The sequence below is a fragment of the Corvus moneduloides genome, chromosome 7 (genome assembly GCF_009650955.1).
Source record: "Corvus moneduloides isolate bCorMon1 chromosome 7, bCorMon1.pri, whole genome shotgun sequence".
NCBI lineage: Eukaryota > Metazoa > Chordata > Aves > Passeriformes > Corvidae > Corvus > Corvus moneduloides.
The window spans coordinates 39,325,460-39,339,752 of NC_045482.1; the positions used below are offsets into that span (position 1 = coordinate 39,325,460).

General features: G+C 40.6%; 1 protein-coding gene across 1 annotated transcript in view; it reads left to right on the forward strand.

Moving 5' to 3' along the window:
• TANC1 (tetratricopeptide repeat, ankyrin repeat and coiled-coil containing 1) overlaps nucleotides 1-14,293 on the forward strand; it is a 63,051-nt gene that overhangs the window by 2,531 nt on the left and 46,227 nt on the right.

Sequence of the window (14,293 nt, forward strand, 5' to 3'; positions counted from 1 at the left end):
AGTAAATAAAGGGATCAGTTGCTCATTAATGCAGAATATCTACTGTGTGGTCTAATGTTAATGTGTCTGCTTGCTCTACTGTCTCCTACTATCCTTTCCTCTTAAAATTCATTGTTTAGTATGACTGAATTAATCCTTCAGTATTCATTGTACTTGAGAAGTTCTGTAAAGCTATTTCAGCATGCTTAATGGACTAGATTATTTATCTAAGTATAAAACTCTAGAGCTCGTGGGATGATCCCTGTGCTGTATTTGGGCTCTCCACAGACATGTCAGAGTCTCCTGTGGTGTCCGTCTGCTGCTCACAGGGATGCAGGAGAGTCTGAACTGGAGCACAGGTTTTCTTTCACTCTGTTTTGTGCTTCGGTCAGACAGGGTGCTTTTGGTCTCCTTTCATAGCTAAAATGTCCTCTTGCTCCCCCTCGCTGTCTTTCAGCTTCATAAACCTTCAGAGGTTTATCCAGTGTAGTGATTTCAGATTTCTGTGCTGTGTAGGTGATACATCACTGTGTAGGCTTTTTTCGTCCATCACTGTCACTCCTGCTTCTTGAAGTATATGCATTCTAGTTCATGTTCATGGAATTACCTTAACTTTTGAAAGTCCTGTTTCTCTTGCTGTGCTTCAGGAATTCTGTTTTTGCTCTCCCCCTCACCGAGAGGATGCCTGCTAAGCTGTAGGCTTAATCTGTAAAGGTACTTTGTTACTAGAATGTTCAACTGTGCAATATCTTGGCTTCAGTGCTTGGCTTCCTTGTGTAAAGTATGGAGATACTCCTATACCTGAGGGTCATTCATGAGAGTGTGGAAGCAAAGGGCCAGGCAACTGTGCCTGCAGGAGTTATTTTTACACTGTGTGACTGGGAGCATTGCTGGGACATGGACTGAAGTAGTATCACCAATTTAGTATTTCGCACCTTTTCTCCTCTTGATCTGGAATTCTAATTTCTAATGAGGGTGCCGATTTAAAAGCAGAAGTTCCTCTGGCTTTCAGAATGAATAGCTGTGCAGATCAGCCAGCTTGGCAGATGTGAGGTGTTTCATTGGTGTCCTGCCCCATGGGATGTCAGTCCTTGGGTGTTGGCAGAGAACGGGTTGTTCTCAGCCTCACAGGCGGTGTAATGCCTCAGCTTGGGATTCTTGCTGGGCTGCAAAAGTGATGTTCAGTGATGGCAGTGGCGAGTTCTGCCACAGCCCTTAGCAGAAATTTAAATGTTTGCAGTCAAATCAAGAGCTGCCTTTACAGTCTTGATGCTGTTGCAGTTGGTGGCAATGCTCACTGAATTATGCCTATCTGACCTTTTTCTGTAAATACTCTGTGTCAACAGGTGCAGGGCTTATGGTTTGCAGTGTTTGTGAGGTGACTGACTTGGTGAGGCACTCTTTGTGAAGCACTTCTCAGGTGCTTTTGCAGTCTAAATGGCCAAAATAATTTTGGGAATGCAGCTGATCGTGAAGTCATCTAGTTCTTCCTCATGTGCATTAGGGAGTTCAGCTGTATCTAGATGTGTATGAAATTGGAAAACTATATGCAGTTTAGAGGTCTAAAGATCTTAAATCGAGGTCTATTTAGATCTTAAATATTATAACTATGTAATAAATATATACATTATATAAAATATATACAAAGTTACAGATCAGTATTTTGAATATCTGAGGTTTTTTTATCAACTGCCTTTAATTCATGGTGATGTTTTAAAGTTAGAACTTGTGAATTATCATTACATACAGATTACCTCCATGTTTTAGATTTCTATAATATAAGGTGGTGTTAAAAGAGAAAAAAACTCCACAGCCTACAGTAGAATTGTTTGCAGTGTCATTTTGCTCTGCAGCAGAATTTCCCCCTGATTAGTGATCCAAGTGTTACTCGAATTTATCACCTTTTTATTTTTAAGAAAAGATGCCTGGTGGCCCAGCTCTGTCAGAATTAACCCGTGTAGAGGGTGTGCCAGGTGACAGTGGCACGTATCTGGCCTGGCACACAGGGGTCACAGCTGTGCGGAGGCCCAGGGATGTTCTGAGCGTGACTCAGGACAAGCTGTTGGCACACAGAACGTAGGGCAGTGGTGGAGTGTGGACATGGGAGCTTGTGGCCTTGCAGGCAGGAGCCTGAATGCTGAAGCTCCTTGTCTCTGGGTTGTTTCTTACCCTTCTACCTACATACGCCCCTATCTAGCTCAGACAAATCTGTAATTAAACTATTCAAGAATTAGCATGTTTGCAGCAGAGCCTGAAGACTTTGTAAGGAACGTTTTTGGCTTGATGCAGGCTGTGGTGCGTCCTCTCATTCCGATGGCCAGGCACCCTTGGCCACCGTGGAACCTCTGCCTGCCCTGTGGAGGTCACCTACCGAACAGTGGAAGCTGGTGTCACCTGTGCCTCGGAGCCCTTCAGGTGCAGTTTCTGAAGTGTGTAGGATGAGAGGGTGAGGGGCTGCTGCTTGTTTGCTGCCTATTTCATATATTTGATAGTTAACCGCTTTAAGACCAAAGGGTTCTGTAGAATGTTTACTGCATTATGCTGAAGTTGTGTAAATGGGTTGGGGTTTTTTTGTGTTGTTTTTGTTTGTTAGGGGGGTTTTTTTGGCTGGCTTGTTTTTTTTAAGACTCGATCTTAGTCTTGGTTAAATTTAGCTCCAGCAGGAGAGAAGCTGGAACTTGTTAGTGCACAGGAAATGCCCTGACCGGAGGTTTTTGATGTGTGTGTTTGTGTGTAAATGTGAACTCCATGATGGAGTTAGGCCTGGGGGCCTTTGGGTAGGTCACAATGGTTTTACATCTTTAAATGTTGTCTTAGTTTCTGGTGGAACTTTGCTACCTTAAGTATTAAATATCTCTTAACTTGTCAAAAGCTGGTAGTTTTAAGTTAAGTCTAAAGCTGTTGCTCTTAAAACAGCAGAGGTGTTTAATTGCTGAAAAGACAGTTCAGATTGAACTGCTTCAGCTCTATGTGGAAAAATACTAGAATTTGTGCAGTCTAAAGATTGTGCTTTTTTCTTCTCAGTCATCTACAATTAAACTAATCCATTTCTATCTTAGCAGACATCTCTTCTTTAGAATCTATATTTCTGACCATACTTTAACAATTAAGTATTTGAACAATATCCAAGTAAGAGTAAACAGAAGCACAATATGACCTTTGCTTTTTGAAGTTTAAATCAGGTGGAAGTTGGTAGACACTTTAATGTGTAGGCTGGGTTTGATTCTTTTTCTGTGTTGTGTGGGGTTTTTTGTTGCTTGTTTGTTTTTGTTGTTGCTTTTGAACAGGAATGACAAAACACAAAATATTCTTAGTGTGAGTTTTAGAGGGAGACTGGTTTTGTGTTTTACACCAGAAATGCCTTTGAGTTCAGTTGATTACTTAGTTAATATGCTTCAAGATCTGTTTTACACTGGGCTGAATACCAATGATGTCACAAAGGGATTTTTTTTTGTGTTAGTAAGGACTGGATTCCTGGATTTTTTTTTACAAAATTTGCCAGCAATTGAAAGTTTGAAGAAGCATATTACTGCCACAAAGTGTGGGCATGGTAAAGTAAAATTTTCAGCGCTTCCCAACTACTGATACAGAATGTTTGTGTTCATGCAAGAATTGCTTTGAAAAGTTAGGAGACAATGTGACAAGACATAAGGGGGGAAAACTTTGCTTTACCCTCAGATAAATTATACTTGGCAAAGGTAGACTGGAGTATAGGAGCATTGTGCCTTCTAGCATCATGTACTAACCTGTTGTGCAGTTTCAGAATTTGTTGGTATATTCAAAATTCTACGAATACAGAGCTAGTGTGTATGTTTTTATTTATTCTCTTTCTAGGCTGTTCTTTGTGCCACTGTGGTATGTCACCAGATATTTTCTGCGAGTTTGCAATAAGTCACACAGTGATTGATGGGAGCAGCTTATATAGTGTTTTACACTCATTTTGAGGTACTGGGTGTAGTTTGAAAGTCTGAGGGAAAAAAGACCTAATTAATATTGGGTGTTTTCCCTGACCAAAAATGCTGCACTTTGTCCTTAAAAGACAATAAGGAAAGGAGAACAAAAGTGACATTAAATTATTTTGTTCTGCTGGAGTTCAAAGCTTTCTAAAAGTCAGCACCAGAGGAGTATGCTGAATGGTTTGTCAGAGAGGACTTTTTTCTCTTTTTGCTTCCCCCATGCCCGTGCAGAAGGTTGCCCCAAGGCTCTCGCACCCTCCATGCAGCGTGTGCCACCAGAACTGCCTTGGGTCACATTGGGGATCTGGGCTTCTCGAGAAAGCTCCTTTTGTGCGTCCCAGGCATCTGCCTAGCTGGCATCTGAGGAATCTCACACTGTCCCTCAATCTGGTAGAAACAAGTTTATTTTCTACCTCTTTTCATCATCTGCTAATAGGAAAAACAAGTGCTTTTCTTCTTACTAAGTCTTGCTTGAGCCTCCTTTCTTCAGTTCTCAGCCTTCCCCAGGAGAAAATCGGAATTTTGTTTCTCTGCAGTTTTTATTCTGTTGGCAGGATTTTGAGCTGAGTGAGTTCTTGTTGGTGTTGCATCTCTTATCTTTGTGTATCAGTGAACTTGACTCATGTGATGTACAGTGGGCTTGTGAGCATCTCAGGAGCAGTTTAAGGGGAGGCAGTATATGCTGCTTTGGCAAACTTGTAAAGATTTGCACAGACTTAAGATTTTAATGAATAATTACTTTTTTTTTTTGAAGTACAAAAGTTTGTATTCCACTAGTAGTCAAATTCTGGTTGTGAGGATTTAAATTTATTTATTTTGGACACTTGCCTGTGGAACGAATGCTTTCTGGCATCTGAGTTAGAAGCTTTAGTGGTGCTTGGCTGTTTAATTACTGAAAACAACAAGACAACTGTAAAATTTTAATAAATATGGGCTTGCTGGGTATTTCATATTTTTGGTAAGAGCATGTAGGATCTTGTCTGCACCAGGGAGTTATTGCAGGATGGGGGAGGGTGTGAATGTGAAGCACTTTCCCCCTTGTATAGACAAACCTTTAGTTTTTCTTGAGTGAACTCTGGGATGTTCTAGGTATTCCATGTTCTTGTACCTGATTTGAGCTCTGCAGTGGCTGACAAGGAATTATACCTAAAGCATGTGTCTAGTTCATGTGAATAATCTCCCTGGTTTGGGGTCTGTGTGTGCAAAGTGTCCACACATGCCAGGCTGGGGCTAGGGGGAGTCCTAGGCGGAGGTGTGTGACCCCACTGGGGCAGGTGCTGCCTGTCAGGAATGTGCAGACAGCTGATACTAATGCTGTAACAAGGTCTCTGGATGGGACTGCATTGTGCATTAAAATTAAAAGTGCTTCAAGGGAAAACGAATTGGGAGAACATGGGTGTTAGAGTGTTCCCTTGTAGTTTACACTACCAGAAGAATGCCTGAGTCTGGTCCATAAAATAACACAAGCAGGTAATTAAAAACGGAAGGTTTACATTTCACAAGAGACAGAAAAAGGCAGCATCCTAGGATCTGAAGTGGAAAGCAGGGAGAGTAGTGTTTTTGTTTTGCCACATTCCGATGAGTGAGATTTCAGGACATAGCCAAGCTAATCTAACAGTTTGTTGTGATTCAGGGGAGTGGTTTTCCTTCCTTCTGTACCTGCTGTGAGATCCTTCTTTTTTCCTATGTCATCTCCTCTGTAAGCACAGAGGAGATGAATCGCAGCTGGCACAATGCAGCAGGACCACAGGGCTGACCCCACTGGCCATCTTGTAAAGGCTCCACCAGTATGACCTTGAGAAAACTGGGCTTTGCTCTTCCTAAGTGAAGTGGAAATAAGATTGCTCCCCTTCCTGCAGGCTGCTGTGAGCTGGCATATGTTCTGAGATGTGCTGAGGTTGAAGAGGCCATATATATAGATACCCAACATACCTTCTGGAGTGTGTGACTTAAATGATTGTTCTTCAGGCGTCCTCAAAAATGTTAATGTTTAATTCCAAAGTTTGCTAATTTATTTTGTCCACAAAGATAATTCTTTTTGTGTGTGTCTGTGTGTGTGCATGTAGTTGTGCAATTGTGCTGATGTGTCCTGGACAGTCCAGTATGTTTGAGCTTTGTGTTCCTTGTGTTCCTGCTCATTCCCACATTTTAGGGTCACTCATCACTTGCATCTTTTATTTTTTTGAGGAGGTTACAGGAAGTTGTCATGTTATATTAACTATCTCATCCAAAACCAGCACAAGGATCCATTTAGATAGCTACGTTCTCTGAAGGAAATAAATTTGGTTTGTATTTTTAATGGAGGTTTCCAAGATTTTCTTGAGTGACTTGCCCTGACCAGGGGGCTGGACCAGATGACCTCCAGAGGTCATTTCCAACCTCAGCCATTCTGTGACTCTGCCCTAATCAAAGATGTCCTAATGAGTGTGTTTCCTTTCTGTCACTTTGGATATCTCAAGTTGTTGTTGCACACATACCACTCTACCTCTAGTAACTAAAGCTAATTATAGTTACTCCAAGGAAGAAAACATCAACATCAGTTTGACATCAGACTAGTATATTTTAAAAGCCACATTAAAGCCTTCAAAAGTGTTTACTTAGTAATAAATACGTTCATCTCTGCCTGTGAAGCAGGAAGTAAGTAACGTGTTCTTTGTACTGATTTTGGATGGAGTTCTGCATTTGATTTCTAGCAAAAGTGAGTGGCTGTGGTTCCCAGCCATTTCAAGATCAGGTATTTTATGATTAGGGTTTATAGAAAACATACTGTGCCAGAGTTTCTAAGGGTAGCTGACATGGGGGAGAAAAGATAGACCAGAACACGCACCTGTATTTGGTGTCAATGTTTAAATAGAGACCTGTAGTTATAGGAGAAAACTGTTAGTAAAATAGGAGGAAAATTCCATGAAAAAACAGAGAATAAAATCCTGAAAATACCTGATAAGAAGGGTGAAGAATACAGGAGATTTGGAACTAGATATTATAAGGAACTGTAATAGAAATAAGCTTTGAGTTTTATCAGCACCATCTTATATTATCATTCAAGGAAATACAGCTGTCTGTGTTAGTGTGATGTTTCTTTAAAAAAAATAAAAATCTCAGGCATACTAGATTAATTGAAGACCTGGAAAGTAGCTGTGATGATGAAAAAAGTCACCTCTTCCGTATTCTGGACATAATACTGACCCGGTCTGGGGTTTTGTTTGGTTTAGTTTGTTTTCATTTTGTTTTCTAAGTCATAACTGAAGAAAGGGAAAACTCCTGTAGAAAAGGGTAGATGGCTGTGGTCTTGGCATTTTCTCTGGAGGGTCTCAGCAGAATGGGAATAAGAAGGCTAAAACACCTCCGCTATGGTCAGATATTTTCCATACAAGAAAAAGTCGTGAACGGTTATGATTTTTCAGGTTGTGTTGACAGCTGCTGCTCTTCTTCCCCAGTGTAGACAGACAGCTGATTCCACTTGTGATTCTCCATCTGCATGATTGCCGAATCCTTTCGGTTGGTTCAAACAGGTGCTTAGGGCCCTTGAAGTGAATAGTTCTGGCTTCTGAGTCTTCTCTGTCTGCTTCTGTGAGGATCAGTATCCTCAGTGCTTCAGGGTAGTAACAAGTAGCTGGGGGACAGTAATCTCTGAAATAGTGATAAAGAGTCATTTTTGCAGTGTCTGGCACCTGCCCAAGATTTTTGGACAGCAGTCAAGTGAAGAGAACAGTTTTTCCCCTGTGTTGGCAGTCCTCAGGGACACTGGCTATAATAATCAGCAATTTGGTAAAAGTGTAAAGTAGCAGAAAACTGGGTGATTGCAGGGCAGAATAGTTACATCTGTGGCATCTGGGAAATGAAATCTAGATCCAGACTGGTGGGAAAAAAACTACAGCAAAAGCACATTCTAACAGCTAACATGATAATGAGGTTATTCTCACACTTCCTCATCTTTCGCCTCTTATTGTATTTTAATAGTGCTTCAGGGCATAATTCTACTTCAGAAGTTAACAGCAAACTGGGAACCTTGCTGTTCTTTTGCAGTTTCCTGTTAAACTGCTGCATAGCTTTCACGGGGTCAGATGAGAGGGAGAAAATGTGCAGTATCTCATAGGTAATTTTAATAATAATTAGATGATTGAGGAGCAAATGACACAGATGCAATATAGCTTGTCAGTTTTGTATCTGTATTGATCTTTCTGCATGAGAAACACCTACAAAGGGTAAAGACCATAGTTGCTCAGGGTATTGTATAAAAATATTTCAATGATAACTGTGTAACTTCAGTGGGTCTGGCTAAATATAGCCTCTTGGAAATATATATGCCACTTGGTTGTAGGGACAAAGGGTCAGGGACAGACCTCTCCAGTGTATGCTTTACCATTTTCTTTCATGCATTTGAATCAGAATAACACAAATATATCTCACTGGAAGTTGTATCTTAAAAAAAAAAGTAAAAACACTGTTCTCTTCAAATGTCTGTTCATTTATGAATTGGTAGTCTCATATCTGGGGATATGCCCTCTGTTTACTACAAAATGCTGCATACTGATGGCCCAAAGTGTAGTGATTTGAAAGGATTTTTTACTTACTGTCTTGATTTGTTACATCAGTAATACCTTGCTCCTTTAAGTATTGTTTTTTGCTGTATATTCCTCTTGTTTGAAATCTACAGTTCAGCTAAAGGAGTTTGAATTTGCCAGAAAGGGGAAATGTTGAAACATTTCTGTGTGACACATAGAATGACACTCTGAATGCGTTTGAAGAGAGTGAAAGCAGTTCTGACTAAATGAAGTTTTCTTTTGAAGCTTAGGATTTTGAGATTCAAATGTTTGAATCTTTGGATTCAAAAATGCAAAATACACTTTAAAAAATACAGATTATTTGAAGTATGTGTTTAATAAATCCCACACTGAAAGGTGGCAAATCCTTAAGTACTTCTGTGCAGACAGTAGACTAAGATGTTCTACCCTTTATTTCTTTGTGAATAAATGCTGAAGTGGTTTTCAGGATCTAAATATGGAAGCTTGAACACAACTGTGGGTAGTATATAAATATAATATATAAATATATATTATATATATATAAATAAATAAAAAGTAGATATAAATGTCAGGAGTTCATGGGCATTAGCTCAGGTGCTTATGTACCATGTGGGATTAGTTTATTTGACCTCTGCAGTAGTGATAAACTCCTGTGGGTAGATCTTTGAAAATAACCCTCTCTGAAAGGTAAGGGAGGTGGAACAAGAGCTGTGAACCATCTTATTCCTGATGTTGGTGTCTTCAATAGTAGCTTTACGTGGAAAACATGCCCTTGCAAGGAAGTTGCTGGGTTTTAAGGAGAGGCTTGCAGGCTGAGTGAAAACGTGGAGAGATTTTTCCACCTCTGCTTTTCAGAGGGGATTCCTCAGGTAATGAAGTACTTAACTTGTAAAGGTTGAGAACTTAACTGTTGTGTATGCCTGTGCTCCCAACTCTTTCCATGACCTAAGAGTTGTGTTTTATAAAACTGACAATGTTTTGGAGTCACTAATAAAGAAGCTGATCATTATAAATTCTTGATCAAGGGACTTTCTGCCCTTTCCCTTCATGCTCTGGCAGGAAGCAGTTGTATGGAATGTCTTTTGCATCTGAAGACAAAACAGTTGAACTGGTGGGAGAACAGCATCCAGTTGAAAATGCTTTTGGTGTTGTCAGCAGCTGACAGGGTCTTCAACAAGCAGAAAAGTTCTGTTGGGACATTATTATTAGCACTCTGGGATAACAAGTCTGCATCTAATATCCATTTTGAAATGGAAATGATAGTTTTTAAATCTTTAAAAAATGCAACAAACAAGTAAAACCAAACCAAACAACAAACAGTGGTTTCATGGCAGTATTTAAAAGTTGGAATTAAGAAAATGTAAACGGGAGTTATTTGCCAAAGTGAAGCAATTGCAGTAGCTGAAAAGGTTTCTGAAGTCTGAGTCAGGGAGTGATTCTACTTAAGCTTGGCTGTGAGGAGAGAGAAAGTACAGTCTGCTTAGAAGGACAATGTGCCAGCATTACTGGAAAATATCCTATTAATATAGATATCATTAAAACAAAACAAGATCTAATATCCTGTGCCTGGTTCAAGGGATGAGGAGCTATAAATGCACACTCTTGCTGTTCACTTTAATCGGTGTTCCTGAGGTGTGAACAATGTGTATGAAGAAATACATTACCTGAAGTGCTTTTGTCAATAAGTGTCACAGTAGGTGTAAATAACTTTGGTATATCTTTTGGGTTTGTTTTTTTATTTTTTAAATAACACTGTCTGTAGTATTTCTAAGCTGTAGTATTTGGTTTGTTTCTTCAGTGTTCACCTGCACACTCTGGAATGTGAATGATGTTATACTGGATCCAAGGTGGTGGTTTTAGCATTACTTCAGAAGACAGTTTATTTTTTGTACCTTTCAGCTTGCAAACAGAGAGCACTGCTATCGCTTTGCTGTTGCAGCCCGTAGGGTTAGATCTGTCCACTTAACTCCAGAACTCACATAGCAAAGGTGAGTTGCTTTGGAAGTGCTTCTCTTTCATTTTTGCATTTCATTTTATAGGGGAAAAGGAAGGAAGTGGACTTTATTTCCAGGTAGTAGGCACTTTTTATATCTACACTGAATGTGGTCTGAGTAAGAAACCATCTTGCATGCCGGTTCTGTTCTTTGTTGGACTAGATCCTTGAAGAACTGTTTGCACAGTAAGGAAATTGGCCTCAATTCCAAGAAGAGAAAATCTAGGATGGAATTGTCCTTGATTCCTTTTATTTGATCTCTCGTTAACCCTTATCTATATTCTAAGAATAGGAATGACATATACTGTAAAGTTTCAGTTCTATATCAAGCCTGTCTGTTCTGGTTAATATAAAATTCATACTTGTTGTATTCACGAAATAAAGAAGTTAAATATAATATGTGGCTTTTCAGGTCTTCCTTTTTTTTTTTCTTCCCCCTGCCACTCTATTCTAGCTATGTATGTAAAATACCTTTCTTAGATTCTGAAATTCATTAACAGCTTCAGATCCTACCATTGCATAATGCAGGCTTTCTAACATGGCAGATGGTTTTTGTATGGAAAAAGAAAAATTATTTATTTAAAAAGCAGTGCATAACAAATACATTGAGACTTCTATTTTGTTTGATGTCTTAGCTTAGGAGGTTATCTGGGGAGGGTGTTTGTACATCTTTAGAAGAGATGCTTGGAGTTGGTTTTCTTTCCTTTTGGAATCTGATAATTAGGATTTTTAGGTCTTGTACTAGGAGGCATATGCTACATAAAGTAAGATGCAGTGAGTTAGAATGCGCTTTCTACTGCAGTACAGTAGGCTTTTGGAATGTCTTTATTCTGGTGTGTGCCAGGATGTTTGCTTCAGAGCAGAAGGTGCCCTGAGCTGGTTGTTGACAGCCCCTGCTTGGGGTTTAGTCCAAGATGGGTTGTACTGGGGAAAGGGAATGTATCTGAACCAACCAAAGAGAGCCACAGTTTAGTTTCCTGCTGTTCCATCGCCTTCTCTCAGGATGTTATATACATTTCAAGACACTTCTCTGAGTGTGGGTGGGGGTTATCTCTTGAAAGCTGTGCATCCCTACCTGCTGTGCATTGACCTCCCAGATGGACAGACTGCAAGGGAACAGTGTACCTACGTGGTGCCACATGAAACCAGGTGCAAGACATGTGGTCAGTGGCACAAAGGCCAGTGGAAAGTCAGGAACTTGTGGTGTACCCCAGGGACCCATACGAGGGCAGTCCTGCTCAGCCTCTTCCTGAATCACAGAGCGGTTGAGATTGGAAGGGTCCATGGGAAGTTGCTTTGTCCAGCCCTGCTCAGGAAGGGTTTTCTACAGCCAGTTGGCCAGGACTGTCCAGGTGGCTCTTGAGTACTTCCAAGGAGGGAGGCTCCGGAGCCTGTCTGGGCACCCCATGCCCATGGTGGTCACCCTCACAGTGAGGAAATGTTCCTGATGTTCAGAGGGAACCTCCTGTGTTTGTTGGTGCCTGTGGCCTCTTTATCCATTGGATTCCTATCTGCACCCATTTTTAACACTGGCTTTTTTAAAGCTCACATTTCTTCTCTCTCTGAGCTGCTGCAGCGGGTTTCTTTTAGCCCTGCACCTGTTTGAGGTCCTGTAAATGTTCTTTTATTATTACCATATTTGTCTTAAGAGCCAGTTCTCCTTGCAACAATGTCATTGTCATCACTTGCAGTAAGGCTCCCTGTGAAGATCTGCTCTGCAGAACTAAATTATTTCCTAATTACCCTCTTGTATTTTTTGTTCTGGTTGCACCATTAAGCTGTATCACTTGTGGAGAAAAAAAATAATTTAAAAATGCATCTGGTGGTCAGATCTCAGGGCAGAGCTTGATGGGACCCACTCTGTGAACATTAACAAGAGTTCAGATAGACTATTTCTTCCATGTTCATGTGGTGATACAAACAGAATTTTAATGAAGTCAATATTGTTCTGCATGACTTAAGAGATTTTTAAAAGGCCTGTAAGTAAAATTTATCATGCAGAATACCAACAATATACAATACTAAGTGTTTTTAGGGGAAACAATGTTCTGAAGCTAGGCAGAAGTTAGGGAATATCACATTAAGAATGTTTCTGCAGCTGTAATTAGACTTCCCATTTTTCTACATATGCATTATGTTTCAGCCTTGAATTATATGATTGAGCACTGTTTTCTTCACTAAATGTGTCTGATTGTCAGGGCTGTTTCTTGATCTCAGAAAATTCTTTGCTGTTGTGGATTATGTCTGTATCTAGCTCGTGCAGACAAGAGAGGAGGGGAGCCTAGCCGGTGAAAGAGGGGAGAGTGTTTCCTCGTGTTGCATTTAGTTGTTTCTTCTCATGATCTTGTGTTTGAATTTTAGGAGACATTTCCTTATTTAAAAAAGCCTTGAGCAGTGTTCAGGGGGCTGTCATTAACCATGTTATTTCAGTCCAGCCTTTTGGACATTGCTGGACATGTTGAGAACTAGCACGTAGCCTTTGCCTGTAGGACATGGCTGGTACCCAGTCGCTGATATTGTAAACACATATATGGGGTTTTTTTAAAAAAAAAAAAGCTTCACCTTCCCCAGCTGGCATTCAACATTCTAGTGTAGTATAGTGATGCTTATTTTGATAAATTTATTTGTGCTTTAATAATCATAATTTGCTTCCTTTCAGTGCATTTCTTTTTTCGGTTAGATGATCCAATTTTGGGGGTGTGTTTGTGAGCTTTTTCAATTTTCTTGATGCTGAAATTGGAGAGGGCTGAGTAATTTATATCCTTTGGGAACCACCTGAAAGTGTTGCAGAACCTGTTGGCTCTGGCAGCGAGCAGGGACAGCAGTAGTGGTGTCTCTCCTGTGTGTGCCGGCAGGAGCCCCAGCGTGCGCTGCCTTGTGCCCATGTGTGGCACCAGGGAGTGCCACTCCTCAGCGCAGCTTCTGGCCATGTTCCCTGGCTGGGTGGGAGCCAGCCCTTGGTGTGCCTGGCTGTTACCTGCGTGAAGCTGTCAGAGAGCTGCATGTGGAGTATGATCCAGGCTCTGGAAACCTTCCAGTCTTCTGATTAGTGTTAGTTGTATGTGCTTCTGGTTATTCATAGGAGCTGAAGAATTCTGTTGTACTGATTTCTCTTTCTCTGCTTTATTTCATCAAATGAAGACAACTTTCTGAGGAATCCGTAGTTTTTGGATGGAAGACTTTTGCTTTTCCTGTTGATTTCATGTGGGGTTTATAGCAGTCTGTTACGTAAGACAGCATAGTCAAATTGCTTTTTTCCCCCCCTTCTTGTTGCATATTCTGTACTGCAAAATTTCCAATGTTAGATACCTTTCGAATTTTTCAGTAGAGAAAGCAAATGAAATTACAATTCATAGATGCTCCCAGAAAGCTTTTTGAAAAAGAAGTGCTCTTCATAATACCTTTCATTCTGTTTTCCTTGCTCTGTAACTGAAGTTACTTATGTGAAACAACTTAACTGTCTTTCAGGTTTATCAGCCCAAATACATTTTTCTTATACTTAATACTGCTCTGAAATCTGCAGCTGGTGCTCACTTGAGGTTGATTGTTAAGTGTGCCATGTGGCAGGCAGAAAACGTTGCAGGGACGCAGGAGTTTGTTCCTCTGTCGCTCTGTGTGCTGTGTGCAGGGACAGAACAGGGGTGGTACCATGTCCTGCTGCTATCCGTTTTACAGTCTTGCAGTTGGCATTCCCAACTGACACCAGGCTGCTCCCATTGCTCCCAGTCAGGCTGCTGAACTCCTGTCAGGAGTTAGAGCTTGATTTTAGCTTATTTTTTCTGGAGTGTCTTACAGCAACTTACTCAGGTTTAGCCCTGTAACTGTAATTGGATGTGGAA